Raw genomic sequence first — 16,347 nt, forward strand, 5'->3', positions numbered from 1 at the left:
GAGCATAAAGGAAAAGGTATCACCCTTGCCCTCTGGGTACCTATGCCACATTCAAAAGTATAATAACAGCGCAAGAATGGTAGAAATAAACAACACAAACTGTACGTACTATACAGTTCAAAGAAATAAAGTGTTCAGGAACTAAACCAGTACACGAAGACAGGACTGAGAACTTCTCTCCTCACATTCCCAAAAGGGGCAAAGTTAAGTATGTATTTAAAAGGCTAAAAAGTCAAGAGTCAGTGGGAAAACAGAAATCACTGGAAGTGAGGGTTTACAGTAGTAAGAAGTTGCGATCTTCGGTTGAATATTCAGATGTGACTTCAATCATAAGCCTCAAGTACTACTCCTGCTGAATACAAATGGGAAATCTTATAAACCCTTTGTGAGGATGGCTGCGGAAGATTAGCGTGGCGATATACTATAGAAAAGCCTAGATGAGAGAAACTAGAAAGCAACTAGAGTCAAGGGATAAAGAGATGGCTGCATACAAAGAAAGGAAGAGACACTGGAGAAGCATTTATAGAGGGGTGCTTGGGTGGCTCAGCTGGTTAAGAGCATCTGACCCTTGATTTAGGTTCAGAGCATGATCTCACAGATCTCACAGTTCGTGGGATCAAGCCCCTCATCATGCTCTGTGCTGTCAGCTGGGGATTCTCTTCCTCCCCGACTCTCTGCCTCTCCCCTGCTCGCTCATGTACTCTCTCTCTCAAAATAAATAAATAAACTTAACAACAAGTTGGGTTTTAGGCATGTTTTCAAAGAAAAACCTTACACAATGGCAGAAAGGAAATCAGACGCTCACATGGGATCTGTATGTGGACACACAGGTATGGTACTGATCTGTTTACTACGGACAGGGAACCAATTTCCCTAGAGAAAGCTATGTTAAATAAAGAGAGGAGAAGCTGGGCAAAGAAATACAAAACTGATACCCAGATAATAAGGAACAACTGCAAGGTCTCAAAAAGGAAGCTAAATGATAAATTTAAAAGTGCCACCTGAGCTTCTTCAGAATCGACGAAACATGATCATCAACATAAACAACAAGCGTGGGCAGACGAGTTGAGGCAGTCTAGACTTCAGAGCAGCAGCACCAGGATCGACTTTGTGTTGTGCTCATGCCAGTGCAGTCTGTAAGCTTCTCCCCAGCACCGACTGAGCATTGTTCTGGACACCAGTTAAGTCCAATACTGTTAAGTGAATGCCTGAAACTTAGTGTGCTGGGTAGGCCAGGTGGCAAGAGGGAAGTATGCTACTCGAGGTATTGGTGCTGTAGAAATGTTACTTTTGCTGGGTACCTAACTATGCATTCTCCTACCTGTCCACATATTTACCTTGCCCTCACTCCTTAGGCCATTGTCAAAAAACCAGTATTTCCTCTAATGTAGGCCCAGGATGAAGGGATTCCAGGAATGGACTAGGCATCAGAAAGAGGCCAACCTGGTTTTCGTGTTGTGAGGGTACGATCAAAAAGGTAATCATAAAGACCAAGTGCTCATTAGAGGGCTGAAAAGAAATATGGGCAATGCCAGACAGGCGTAAGTAAGCATTAAGGCATATAGGTTCCAGAAAGACTGAACTCTGCGTGGAAATCCTAACGCCGACTCCTAGTAACTAAGGACTTAACCTAACCTGTTTGAAACTCAGTGTTCTCATCTAGAAAATGCGGCAAATGCCACCAGGCCTGAGGATTTCATTGTGAGAATTAGATAATGTACTTTGGTGAACTTTATGCATCTATCTCATGGTAAGCTTTTAACAGACAGTAGCTATTAGTAATAATTGACACTCTCCTTCCTGAGTTGTTTTTTTAAAACATTTGGTATTCAATTTTAGAAACAGAAATCTACTTCCAATGTAATTTAGTTTCTAACACTAAGGATCTATATTTCAGTTTCCAGTATTTTAGTCTGGATGTTAACAAAGTTTTTCACGGTTTCTTCCACGGAAGTAGGTTATTACCACGTATCCCATCCTGACTTCGTATTTTGGAAAATGGAGCAAATATTCTCTCTTGAAAACCAAACTACACAGAGACTACTGATTCAAAGTACTGTCACTCAAGAAAAGGAACATCACTAGAGATGTTCCCTTCGAGGAAATAAAAGCGTTTGATCAATTCAGAGTCATTCCCATTCAAACATTCCAAACCCCGCAGAGTGAGCAAACGTTCAAGTTTCTACTACGACAACAATCTGTAGCCTTCTGGTTCCTGGATTCACTTCAACACTTCCCAGACGCACGAAAGAAGAAACATTCCGCACATCTTCGTGCCTCCTTCTTCTCACACAAAGCTTCGCGGCTCCCCGTTCCAAAGCCACCCCTGGCTGGAGAAACAGCCCCTCTCGGCTGGGTGGGCCGGGGCCCAAATCCAGGGCGTCCCCGTGACCCGGGGGGTCTCCCCAACACGTCGCCCCCTCCCACCGCTCGGCAGGCTCAGAGTTCAGACCCCGCCCGGGAAACCTCCGGTAACCCCAACCCCGCCCCGGGCCCCGAGAACCGCGTGCACCCTCCCGCTCCGGGTGGGGTGCCCAGACAACGCCACACGGTGCCCCGGCTCCTCCAGGCCCGGCCGGCCGCACACCACCTCCGGCCCTCGGCCCGCGCCCCCTGGCTCCCCGCAAGGCAGCCCGGCCCTCGGACCGCTCGGCCCGACGCCACCTCCCCCGGGGAGCTGGGTGCAGGGGCGGGNAGACAGCCAATCCGCATCCGCGGGCGCCGGCCTCTGGCCACGCCCCCGGACTACCCCGGGGCCGCGCTGCCAGACCCCTGCCCCAGCTAGAACCGCTCCCTGCTTGGAGGAAGCTGGGTAGGGGCAGGGGTCTAGCGAGCCCTGGCCTGGCTTAGCCTCCAGCCCCGGAGGGCGAGGGTTGCACGAGGGGTGTGTCTGAGTGTGAGTCGCTTTCGGAAAAAGGCTGTGGCCGTTCTACGCTCTTTTCTTCTAGCCTTCTCCCAGCACGTAAGATCTAGTCCTGACCCCAACCCCACCCCGACCCGCCTTCACAGCACTGCACCAGTCCTCAACACAGTCGCCCAGGTCCGCGGTATCGTCAGGCAGGCTTCAACCTCCACTTCCCAGATCCAAGCTTCAACTTTCAACACCCCACCCCCCAAATCCTTCTTCGGTGACTTTCATATAACGACTCAGTCTTCTCCCGCTGTGTCTAACCCCAACCTAGCCCACCTCTCAAAGTCCAGGCCCTGAAAGTCCTCAAGTCCTGGCCTCAGATGTGACACAGACTTCGGATCCTGAGTTCCGACACTCTACCCCGCCCCCCACCCTCCCCTCCAAGAGTCTCTCTCCCCTCCGGAACTCAGAGCAGACCCAGAACGGGGCCCCAAACCACACTCCTTCTTTCTGACCCCCTCCTGATCCAGGTGGGAAACGGAAGGTTCCCCACCCACCCCAAGGAGGAGGACTCCCCCTCTTAGCACGCAGCACTCCAACATGGAGGAGGGGGAGCAGTCAATACTTTGACTTGCCTCTGATTTGCCTGCGCAATAATTCTGAGGTGTCACTAGAAACCCAAATAAACTCGGCTACGTTTTCATTCTGAATTCCTAATTTACTGTGAGACGCTCCACCCACCTTCCCTCTGGGACACCAAAATGAGCTCCAGATTTGTAATTCTTCCTGTCAGACTAGTCCTCTCTTCAGACACAAACACAGCCGAGGAGGCTGTTACATAGAACAGAGAACATTTTTCCACAGAACCTTTTAAGGAGAAAATTTTATTTTCTGTGTGATTTGAGCCTGGAATTAAATAAATCTTGGTGGCAGGAATCAGAATCACCCTCCAGCATCAATTTGTAAATTCCTTTAGCGCTCCTCCTGGCTGAGAATTTTACCTGCCAGGAAGGACTTCCCTCCCGGAGCTGTAAAAGGGTAGGGTGTTGGAGCTGAGATCTGAGACCTGCCCCTTTCCCCCCCTGCGTAGGATGTTTATTTGAACAACTCGGTTAACCTTTCTGAGTCTCCATGTCTTCATCTGTAAAATGGAAATAATATCTCTCTTTGGGAAATAATACCTGCCTTTTAGTGAGAGGATGTAAGATTTGGGGTTCTCCCCTTCCTTTAAGTGCTACTTCTAAACCCTCCCTCCAGACACTCCCCTCTGGACAAGTAAGCTGGGGTGAGCGGGGTAGGTGAGGGAGGTTATACACTGAACCGCCTGCGTAGGGATGCAGGTACTACCAAAAACTAAGCAAAGCCTGCCCTCTTGGGCTGCTGGAGACGGCCAGTAACAAGCTCTGCTCCCGCTCCCTGCAACAGGCAGACCCAGAGGGAAAGACTGCTTCTGGCCGACCCCAATCCCGATCTTCTCCCTCAGTTCCAGTTTCTTCCATGGAGATGAGGTGGGTAAAGGGTCTTGTGATACCATGAGGTCTGTAGACTGATTTTTTTTTCCAGGGCTCTAGTCTCAGTGTCTTCCATGAAAGCTCAGGAGACATTTATTCTAAGAATGAATGAATGAATGAATGAATGATTCAACGCAGGCAAGTGAAGTGTCCTCTTATCAGTTTCTCTCATTAGATTCCTCATCTCTAAAATGAAAATATTATATCTACCCATTTATAAACAAAAGGGATTGAATCACATGTCTTGAGCCCCTTAAATGATGCAATACGTCTGGAACAGTGTCTAGAACATAGTAAATACATTTTTTTAGGACATAGTAAATATTTAGTGAATGCCATTTCCTTCGCCCATCCCCTTCCTGCCCTGTTTGATTCTAATCAGCATTCATTTCTGTTAACCTGTACCTTCGCTTTACAGAGCCTCAGTTAATCAGTGTCAGATTATTTTCTATGACACACTTCCAGTTCCTTAATATTTTCCATGGAATTGAGTGTCTTCATTAGAAGACTGAGGAACAGGAAGGAAAAACAGACTATTTTTAAATTTTATTTTCCTGATATTAGGAGGAAATTTCCATGAGCTGTGGATCCATAAATAAACTACATTGGAATGGAACAACAAATGATAAGCTTAAAATCATGGTTCTCAAACTTTAAAATGTCTCCAAATTAGCTGGAGAACTTTTAAAAATGCAGATTCCTGAGTATCAGCAGCCCCAGACAGCCTGCATCCATTCATCTGAAAGAGGTCCAGGAGACTGTATTCATAACAAAGACCCCAGGTGATGCTGCTTCAGGTGTCACCAGGCCACACTTCAAAAGACACTGATTTAGAAAATGTTACCCTGAAATTCAAGAAATAAAAATGCATGTACTTACTTCACCTTTTGAGAGAGGGACAGCGATGGAACGAAGGCTCTGGCTTTGGGGACCTGCAGCCCCTGGCTGGAATTCTGACTCTGCTATTTACCGGATGTAAGCTCCATGTACCCTACTTGATTTCTCTGAGATTTTACATCCCCCAGTGTAAATGGAATAACGATACTCATATATTTGTTGTAAGGTCTAAATGAGCTATTGCACATGAAGAATCTCTCATGAATGTTAATTCCCTTCACTGTCTCTATAGGCTCTGAAAAAGGCTTGTTATTCCATCTTTTTTTTTAAATTTTTTTAATGTTTATTTATTTTTGAGAGAGAGACACACAGAAAGTGAGCAGGTGAGGGTCAAAGAGAGGGAGAGACACAGAATCCGAAGCAGCCTCCGGGCTCTGAGCTGTCAGCACAGAGCCTGACTCAGGGCTGGAGACCATGAACTGTGAGATCATGGCCTGAGCTGAAATCAGCCACTTAGCTGACTGAGCCACCCAGGCCCCCCTCTTATTACTCCATCTTGATTTCATGGGGAAGAAACTGAGACCAGTTCCCAGCAAGTCAGCTTCAGAGCCAGGACTAAGAGACTCTTACTCCAATGCCTTGTCCTCTGCACAATGCTACCTGTCGGTGTTTATGCCAAGTACATTGTTTGCTTTTCCTTTTGGATTATTCCCTCAAGTAAGATGTTTTCCCCCAAGGAGAGAGCAGAGACACTTAGTTGCCCAAACTATATCCATTTCTATGGTCGCTTTATAACAGAATCTTCATTTGCGGGGCTGAGGGGGAAGTGGGGAGGGGAACAGTTCACCTAGCTAAAAATCTTAATTTCCCAGGCTCCTGGCACTTAGATATGACCATGTGACAGAGTTCTGGCCAGTGAAACATAAGAAATCTACTAAGTAGAGTTGTTGGAATGTTACTGTTTTCCCCATAAGGAAGAGAGAGACTCATCACATTCTTATCTTCTTTCTGCCTGGATCACAGTTGCAATGCCTGGAGGTACAGCAGCCATTTTGTGAGCATAAAGATGGTGGTCATAACTAGGAATAGTAGAGCAAAAGATGGAAAGAGTCTGGGTCCTTGATAAATTCCTTGAGCAACTGTACCAGCTTTAAATGCTTACAACTGAAGTTCATATTATATGAGAAAAATAAACATCTTGTTTTCATCTTAAAACACTTCAATTCTAGTCATGAGCTAACTATGGTATATTTTGTTTCTATCTTATTTTTTAACCTACAAGCTATTATTGATTTGTACCATTATTATCTATTACTAACTCCTGGGCTCCTAACTGAATAACAAATCACCTTAAAACTTAGTGGCTTAGAATAATAACCGTATGTTATTTCTCAGGAGACTGTGGGTAGGCTGCTCTGTTTTTCTCACCCTAGGCCAATTTAAGCTGATTACAGCTGAGCTCACATATGAGTCTGCTGCCAGGTGGCAGATCAACTGGGAGTTGAACAGATCTAGAATGGGTTAGATCAGCTCCTTTGTGTGGCTTTTCATTCTCTAGCAGGGTCCCTACTTTTGTTAACTGACAGTTCAGGGGTCCAAGATAATGAATGACAGTTTACAACTGGCACATCATTTCTGCCACCTTCCATTGGTTTGGACATGAATTAGGCCAAGCCCAATTTCAAAGGGTGGGGAAAGAGGATCTACCTCTTCATAAAAAGAGCTGCAAAAATCACATTGCAAAGGGGTGTGGATACCGAGAGAGAAATTAGGTGGCCATTGTTTCAAACACTTTTTACCACTTTTTCTGATCTTCACTTTTTTTTTTTTAATCCCTAGACTTTCCATCTCAAATCACTTTAATTTTGCATGACGTACATCCTTTCAAATTGCCTTTAGTGAGAGTCGACTCAGTGGCAAACAATTTTCATTTTTGTTTGACCGTGATGACAATTTTTAATCCTTATTTCTGGACAGTGTGTTCACAGGATGTAGAATTCTAGATTGGTAACTGTTTTCTTTCAACAGTCAAAGCTACCCTTCCACTGTTTCTGGCTTCCATTGTTGTTTATGTGAAATCAGATGTGAGTCTGTGTCTCCTTTGTAGGTAATTGGTCTTCCTACTATTTTATGATAGATCTTATTTTTTATAAATAAATATTATAAATAATAAATGAAACAATTATTTTTTAGGTTCACAACAAAATTGAGCAGAAATTACATAGAGTTCCCGTATGTTCCCTGTCCCTTCCCAGTCCCAGCCTCTCCCACTATTCATATCACCCATCAGAGTGTGTTGTCATCGATAAGCCTGCACTGACAACGTCATTATCCACCCAAAGTCCATAACTTCCATTAGAATTCGTTCCTCGTGTTGTATATTTTATGGGTTTTACCAAATGCTGAATGACATATGTCCACCACTCTCATATCATACGAAATAGTTTCCCTGCCCTAAATATATTTTTTACTATCTCCATAATTTTGCCTTTTCCAGAATGTCACATAGTCAGAATCATACTGTAGCCTTTTAAGATTGGCTTCTTTCACTTAGTAATATGCATTTAAGCTCTCTCCATATCTTTTCATGGCTTGATGGTTCATTTCCATTTAGCACTGAATAATATTCTGTTATATAGATTTACTAGAGTTTATTTATCCATTCACCCCCTGAAGGATGTCTTGATTGCTTCCAAGTTTGGGCAATTACGGATGAAATGCTATAAACATCCGTGTGCGAGTTTTTGTGTGGACATAAGTTTTCAACTCATTTGGGTAGATACCAAAGAGCATGATTGCTGGATCATATGATAAGAGTATGTTTAGCTTTGTAAGAAACTGCCAAACTATCTTCCAAAGTGGATGCACCATTTTTGCATTCCCAACAGCAATGAATGTGAGTCCTATTGCTACATATCTGGCTGCTTTTATTTGATTGAATTTTTCATCTGTAGAAGTTTCATTTGGTTCTTTTAAAAATCTTTATTTTTCCTCTCATTATGTCCACATTTTTTTATATCCTTAAATATCTGAAGCATATTTATAATAGGTGTTTTAACATAGCTGTTGGTTCATTTAATCTCTGTCATTTCTGTGTCTGTTTACTGGTATTTTGGGCTCACATTTTCCTGCCGCTTTTTATGTCTAGTGACTTTTTATTGGATGCCAGACATTGTAAATTTTAGGGTATGGAATGCTTTATTTTCCTGAAGAGTCTTGATATTTTTCTGACAGTGAGCTAAGTTACTTGCAGATTAGTTTCACCCTTCTGAGGCTTATTTTAAAACTCCTTTAGGAGAAGTCCAAAATAACTATTATTCTAAGACTCATTTTGCATCACTTAGAAGGTGCTTTCTCTCTGGGGGTCTCTGCTAAATGCTCTATATATATCACAAGGTCTCTACTCTGGCTGGAGAAGACTCAAACAATTCCTGAGCTGGTCTGAACTCTGAGAATCTGTTTTATAGCTTCTCAGTAATTTTTCTGTCTTCCAAAGTTGTTCTTGCCAGCCTTGTGGGGTCTCACTCTCTGAGTGCATAGATCAGTATTCAGCCAAAAAGTCAAAAGGCCCCCAATGTGGATTTCTCAAACTCTCTGCAGAACTCCTTCCTCACCAGAGCTCTGCCTTGCAAATTCTAGCAGAAGAAGGCATCCTGAGCACTGACCTCGATCTCCTCAAATCAGAGGAAATGCTGGGCATTGTGTTTGTTATTTATTTACCTATCATCTTCTGTGAAGTGCCTGTTCAACTCTTTTGCTCAAGTGTTATATTTATAGGAGTTACCTCCTATAAATCTGGATGTGAGTCTGGATGTGAGTCTGTTGCCAAATGTGTAAATAGTAAATATGTTTTGCTCTGTTATCTTATTAATATTATTTTAAAAGTGCGGCAGTTTTAATTGTTCTTCTTTTATAATAGTTCTTTCTGTGTTCTGTCTAGAAACAATTTGTCTACCCTCAACCACAAAAGTATTCCTCTTTGTGTTCATCTAGGTGTGTTAACGTTTTAGCTTTTACACTTAAGTCTTCAAGCTACCTTGAATTAACTCTTGTATAAGATGTGAAATTTGAGTCAAGGTTTAATTTTTTCCATACTGACGTTCGGTATGGTTTGCTGAAAAAACTTTTCTTTCCCTTTTAAACTGAATTGGTATGTTTGTCAAAAAATTATTTGACTGTGTATTTGTGGGTTTATTTCTGGACTCTTTTCTTTTACATTGGTCTAATTGTCTATCTTAATGCCAGTTTCACTCACTTGATTACTGTACTTTATGGGAAGTTTTAAAATCATGTACAGTTTGTGTTCTTCAACATTGTTTTGCCCACTGTAAGAAGTAAATTGTAATGATAGCTTGTCAATATCTACTTAAAAATCCTGCTAGAGTTTTTATTGGAATTGCATTGAATCTGTAAATTCAGATTCTGGGAGAACTGACATCTTTCTAATATTGATTATTCTAATCTACATACATGGTATATTTCTCCATCTCTTCAGGTCTTTAATTTCTCTCAACAATGTTTTATAGTTTATATTGGTAGAAGTCATTCATAACATGTGTTCAATTTATTTCTGCCTAAATTTTGATGGAGTGGAAATTAATTTTTAAATTATTTTTTTTATTTTTTTATTTAAAATTTTTTTTAATGTTTTATTTATTGCTAGGAGAGAGAGAGAGAGACAGCGTGAGCAGGGGAGGGTCAGAGAGAGAGGGAGTCACAGACTGAAACAGGCTCCAGGCTCTGAGCTGGCAGTCAGCACAGAGCCCGACGCGGGGCTCGAACCCACGAACCGCGAGATCATGACCTAAGCGAAAGTCGGACGCTTAACTGACTAAGCCACCCAGGCGCCCCAATTTTTAAATTTAAATTTAAATTCATTTATGGAATTCATTTTTAAATTTCATTTTCTAATTGTTACCATTAAGTTTTCTGAAATTTTTAATTTTAATTCTTTTAGCTAGCATACTGTATTATATTAGTTTCAGGTATGTAACATAGTGATTCAACAATTCTGTACATCACCCAGGGCTCCTTAATCCCCATCACCTATTTCACCCATCCTTCTACCTGTCTCCCCTATAGTAACCATCAGTTTGTTCTCTGTGATTAAAAATCTGTTTTTTGGATTGTCTCTTTTCTCTTTGCTCTTTCATTTTGTTTCTTAAATTCCACATATAAGTAAAATTATATGGTATATTTCTTTCTCTGACTATTTCACTTAGCATTATACTCTCTAGGTCCATCCATGTTGTTGCAAATAGCAAGATTTCATTCTTTTTATGGCTGAGTAATATTCCATTTCATATATCTCAATCTCTGTCTATCTGTTTATCTACACACATACACACACACACACACACACACACACTCCTCATCTTCTTTATCCATTCATCTATCAATAGATACGAGCTGCTTGCGTAATTTGGCTATGGTAAATAATGCTGCAATAAACATAGGAGTGCATGTACCCCTTTGAATTCGTGTTTTTGTATTTTGGGGATAAATACCCAGTAGTGAAATCACTGAGTCATAGGGGAGTTCTATTTTTAACTTTTTTGTGGAACCTCCGTAGTGTTTTCCACAGTGGTTGCTCCCATTTGCATTCCCACCAACAGTGCATGAGAGTTCCTTCTTCTCCAGTCCTTGCCAACACCTGGTGTTTCTGGTGTTGTTGATTTTAGCCATTCTGACAGGTGTGAAGTGATATCTCATTGTGGTTTTGATTTGCATTTCCCTGATGATCAGTGATGTGGAGCATCGTTTCATGTGTCTGTTGGCCACCTGGATGTCTTCTTTGGAGAAATGTCTGTTCGTGTCTTCTGCCCATTTTTTAACTGGATTGTTTATTGGGATGCTGAATTGTATTTCTTAAATTTACTAGCCGCTTATCAGATATGTGATTTGCAAATATCTTCCCTCATTTCATAGGTTGTTTTCTAGTTTAGCTGTTTGGTTTTTTGTTGTGCAGAAGCTTTTTATTTTGACGTCGTCCCAGTGGTTTACGTTTGTTTTTGTTTCCCTTGTCTGGAGAGACATATCTAGAAAAATGTTGCAACAGCCAATGTCAGAGAAATTACTGCCTGTGGTCTCTTCTATTTTTATGGTTTCAGGTCTCACATTTAGGTTCTTAATCCATTTTGAGTTTACTTTTGTGTATAGGTGAGAAGGTAGTCCAACTTCATTCTTTTGCAAGTGGTTGTCCAGTTTTATCAACATCATTTGTTGAAGAGACTGTCTTTTGGCCACTGCATATTATTACTTTCTTTGTTGAAGAGTAATTGTCCATATAATCATGGGTTTATTTCTAGGCTGTTTCTTCTGTTCTATTGATCTATATGTCTATTCCTGTGCCAGTACCATACTCTTTTGATTATTACAGCTTTGTAGTATATCTTGATATCTGGGACTGTGATACCTCCGGTTTTGTTCTTTTTAAAGATTGCTTCAGCTATTTGGGGTCTTTTATGGTTCCATACAAATTTTAGAATTCTTTGTTCTAGTTCTTCGTAAAATGCTATTGGTATTTTGATAGAGATTGCATTAAATGTGCAGATTGCTTTGAGTAGTTCAGACATTTTAACGATATTTGTTCTTCTAATCCACGAGCAGGGATGTCTCTCCATTTAATTGTGTCATCTTCAATCTCTTTCATCAGTATTTTATAGTTTTCAGAGTATGGGTTTTTCACTTCCTTCATTAAGTTTAATCCTAGGTGTCTTATTATTTTTGGTACAATTGTAACTAGGATTGTTTTCTTAATTTCTCTTTTTGCTACCTTATTATTCGTGTACAAGAATGCAGTGGATTTCTATATGTTGATTTTGTATCACGCAGCCTTACTGAATTATTTTATCAGATCTAGTAGTTTTTTGGTGGAGTCTTTAGAATTTTTATATACAGTATCATATCATGGGCAATAGCGAAAGTTTTACAACTTCCTTAGTAAATTGAATACCTTTTATTTCTTTTTCTTCTCTGATGGCTATAGCTGGGACTTCCAATATTATGGTGAATAAAAGTGGTGAGAGTGGACTCTCTTGTCATGTTCCTAATCTTAGAGGAAAATCTTTTAGTTTGTCACTACTGAGTATTATATTACCTATGGGTTCTTCATATATAATCTCTATTACATTGAGGTAATGTTTCCTCTAAATCCACTTTTTGAGGGTTTTTTAAAATCATGAATGGATGTTTTACTTTGTCAAATCCTTTTTCTGCATCTTTTGAAATGACCATATGGTTTTTATCCTTTCTCTTGTTGATGTGATATATCAAGTTGAATGATTTATGAATAATGAACTATACTTGCATGCCAGGAATAAATCCCACTTGATTATGGTGAATGATTTTTTAAAATGTATTGCTCAATTCAGTTTGCTGATATTTTGCTTGATGGATTTTGCATCTGTGTTCATCAGAGATATTGGCCAATAGTTCTCCTTTTTTGTTGTGTCTTTATCTGGTTTTCCCAGTTCATGCTGGACTCAGAATGAATTCAGAAGCTTTCTTTCCTCTTCTAGTTTTTGGAATAGTTTGAGAAGAGTAAGTATTAGCTTTTCTTTAAATGCTTGGTAGACTTCAACTGTGAAGCTGTCTGGTCCTGGGCTTTTGTCTGGTGAGAGGTTTTTGTTTGTTTTTTTGTTTGTTTGTTTATTGATCAATTTCATTGCTAGCAATCAGTCTGTTCAAATGTTCTGTTTCTTCCTGATTCAGTTTTGGCAGGTTTTATGTTTCTAGGAATTTATCCATTTCTTCTAGGTTGTCTAATTTGTTGGGATATAATTTTTCATAATATTCTCTTATAATCCTTTGTATTTCTGTAGTGTTAGCTCTTATTTCTTCTCTTTCACTCCTGATTTTGTTTATTTGAGTCCTCTCTCTCTCTCTCTCTCTCTCTCAATGAATCTAAAGATTTATCAGTTTTGTTGATCAGTTCTATTGTTTCTTATTTCATTTATTTCTGCTCTAATCTTTATTATTTTCTTCCTCCTACAGGGTTTGGGTTTTATTTGTTCTGCTTTTTCTAGATCCTTTAGGTGTAAGGTTAGGTTGTTTATTTGACTTTTTTCTTGCTTCTTGAGGTAGGCCTGTTTTGTATAAACTTCCCTCTTAGAACAGCTTTTGTTGCATCTCAAAAACTTTTTACCACTGTGTTTTCATTTTCATTTGTCTCCATGTATTTTTAGATTTCCTCTTTGATTTCCTGGTTGACCCACTCATTGCTTAGTAGCTGGTTATTTAACTGCCATGTATTTGTTTCCATTAAGTTTTAATTTAATTTTTTTTCATTTGTAGAAGTTGTGTTTGAATCTTTCCTAATTCTGTTTGGTCTTCCTTTATTGTTCCTTGTTTCCAATGTGAGTTTTTCAGTTGCTCTTTTTTTTTTTTTTCAGCAGTTAAAGCATTGGCATGTTTAAAAAAACACAGCAATTGTAGTTATTTCATAATTGTGTTTGCATATGATAATTTCAGAATATGAATTCTTGTGAATCTATTTCTGTGTCTGTTGTCTCTCATTTATAGTGCCTCTGCATACACATTATTCCTTTATATTGAAAGCTGTGAATTTTCTTTGGAGTTCTTTGTGATAATTCTTTAAGGTCTGAGGTAAAGGTATTTCCTTCTATCGAGGATTTGCATTTGTTCTTATAACCTGTACCCCTACTAGTCTCAGGTTACTCTAACAAATTAGTGGCTTGAGTTTGGGTTTTTAAAAAAAATTTGTTTATTGTTTGAAGCACACAGGTAATATGAATTTGGCTTGAGACTGCATGAGGGACAGCTTATGCTTCCAGATTCTCTGTGATAGCATTATTTTTCTTTTCTTTTTTTTGCTCAGCATTCAAGTTCTTGCAACCCCCTGCTGGTTGAAGGGATTAACAGTTATTTCTGGTTCGCCTTTTCACTGGAAGCATAGACCTTTGGGGTCTCAGCTTCATGGAGGAGGTGTCCACAGGCTTTGGATGGCCCCTGATCTTTGTACTCTGTGATTCCTGGGACTCTGTGAGCCCAGACATCAGAAGCTCACGTTAATCTGGTCCAATAAGTACCCTCAGAATAACAGTCAGCTGCCGTGCTCCAAGTTCCACGATGAACTCCTTCTTTCACTTAGTACTGTGGCCACAGAATCTCTCACTTTCTTGCCCCCTGATCGATGCATTTAGGAAGATATATTTCCCCCCAGCATTTTTACGTTTATTCCATGGGAGGGTCGATCTATCAATTGTCAGGAATGAAACTCCTATGACCTAACCTCCTATTGCATGGGCATCTTCAAAATGACTGTCTAATTTTCTGCAACAGCGTAACACTGTTGCTACTATTGTAAGTATCAAAGGGAATTCAAACAAAAGCTATTTGGCCAATACGGTGTAAAAGAAATTCAGCTTCTGGCATGGTCTCTGCTGCTTCTCAAGCATTAAAAATATGCTCACAGGCTGTCTAGCCCACTCGCCTCTGTCAAGCTGGTTTCCCCAAATGCTTGGGTTGCTTTAAGAAAATGTTTTGTGTTTTGTATTGTTTTGTTTTCATTTAGGCTTTTGTTGTGGATGTCTACTTTTAAACACACTATGGATAAAGAACTTGTCCTATGGATACTTTCTCTGCTTTGGGGACTTTATTTGTGAATTTTTGAATAATTTTATAAATGCCCCAATTGATACTGGAAAACAAAAGTGGACCCTTTTGTGCGTGCATGCGTGTGTGTGTGTGCGTGTGTGTGTGTGTTTAATCCTGGTGGTTAACCTTCACTTGATTCTGATTGCTTGATCTGCGAAGGCACAGATGTGCATGAAGCTCTCCCTGCTGATCTCCCTGTCTCCCCAGAGACACCTCCTTCCCTCGCCATAGAACTAAAAAGTAATGCCAACTTCCTGGCCCCTGTGAGTTAGGGTCGCGGGCCAGCAGGCTTGAAACATCTTCTCTCTGATCCTGAGAAACAGTCCCACGGCTGCAGACCATGGCTGTGTTTGTAACAGTCCTGCCCTCAGACAGCTGGAAGGTAGCGGTCCCAACCTCCCTCTCTGGACCTCACCTTGAATTAGGTTTCTGCCTTGTTCCCATGTGTAGGCTGAGCTGAGCGGATGCGGCATGCAGCTGTGGGAGCCAGGCTCTGAGAAGCATCTCACTTGAGGCCAAAGCCATGGCCAAAGAGATTTAGGAGAGATTTCACGGAGCCTGGGCATTGAATGAGCACCACTCAGGTAAGGGCAAACCATGCCAGCGTCACCAACTCTGGCCCCCAGAGCACAGGTCTTGGCTCCTGCTTCAGGCCCCAGAATGTAACCCAAGCTCCTTCCTCATTTCTAGTAAGACCGTTGAGACAACGAGGTACTTTCCAAAGGAATTTAGCTGTGAAGCTTAAGGAAATGAAAGAACAAAATGCTGTAGACCACCAAGCTTATAGAATCTGTGTGTCTCAGCTTCTGGAAGGTTCTGCTTCACACCCTATTTGAGAGTTCCATTTATAGACGACTCCATATTATATGAGATGTGCTTCTTCCTCCTAAGCCTAACAAAAAGCCAGTGTGTACGTGGGGGGCGGGGGCAGGGAGTCAGGATCCCTGGATGCACTGCTTTCTCTCTCCCAGCCCTCACAAGCAGGGGTGTGTGGGGAAGGACAGGAGATCCCGGAAGGACAGGACGAAGGTATGAGGTTTTTCCATGCAATTGTTCTTGTTTCCTCTCTCAAACATGGGTAGGTCACCTCTTTCCAGCCCAGCCCTTTTTTTCCTTCTAGGGGCTCACAGCTGAGTGACAGAGAGGTGGCTACATCCAATGTTAACTTATTGTGGGATCTTAACTGTAACATCACTGGACCACCTCCCAGCTCCTGCATCCTCTGTCATCCCAAGAAACCACGGTCTGACTTCCCAAAGCACCCACACAAAGTCATTTACATTTTTATTGAAAATAAAATCTTTAATGGTGCCAGAAAGATTGAATTTACATGACAAAATGCGGCCTCTGCCACCCTATCTCCTTCCTCCCTTGCCACAGGCCCCCTGCCCATTCCAACGTCTAGGTAGTTAGCCTTCTCCCTCCACTTCTCCCACCACCCAGATCTCTGCCACAAAAGCCCTGCGCGTCGGGGGGGCAAATGAGACAAGGTCTTGGCAGGCTGCCAGAGAGGGCAGGCAGGGCAGCGGC

General features: G+C 41.3%; 1 long non-coding RNA gene across 1 annotated transcript; it reads left to right on the forward strand.

Annotated features, from left to right (window-relative positions):
* The first annotated feature begins 2,745 nt into the window (after positions 1-2,745).
* LOC144224979 (uncharacterized) lies at positions 2,746-16,135 on the forward strand. The gene is made up of 4 exons (XR_013333189.1): positions 2,746-2,962; positions 4,277-4,359; positions 15,268-15,401; positions 15,938-16,135. It is a non-coding gene; the product is annotated as an uncharacterized LOC144224979 (long non-coding RNA).
* The last annotated feature ends 212 nt before the right edge of the window (positions 16,136-16,347 follow it).

Source organism: Crocuta crocuta, unplaced genomic scaffold, assembly GCF_008692635.1.
Source record: "Crocuta crocuta isolate KB4526 unplaced genomic scaffold, BGI_CrCroc_1.0 scaffold431, whole genome shotgun sequence".
Classification (NCBI taxonomy): Eukaryota; Metazoa; Chordata; class Mammalia; order Carnivora; family Hyaenidae; genus Crocuta; species Crocuta crocuta.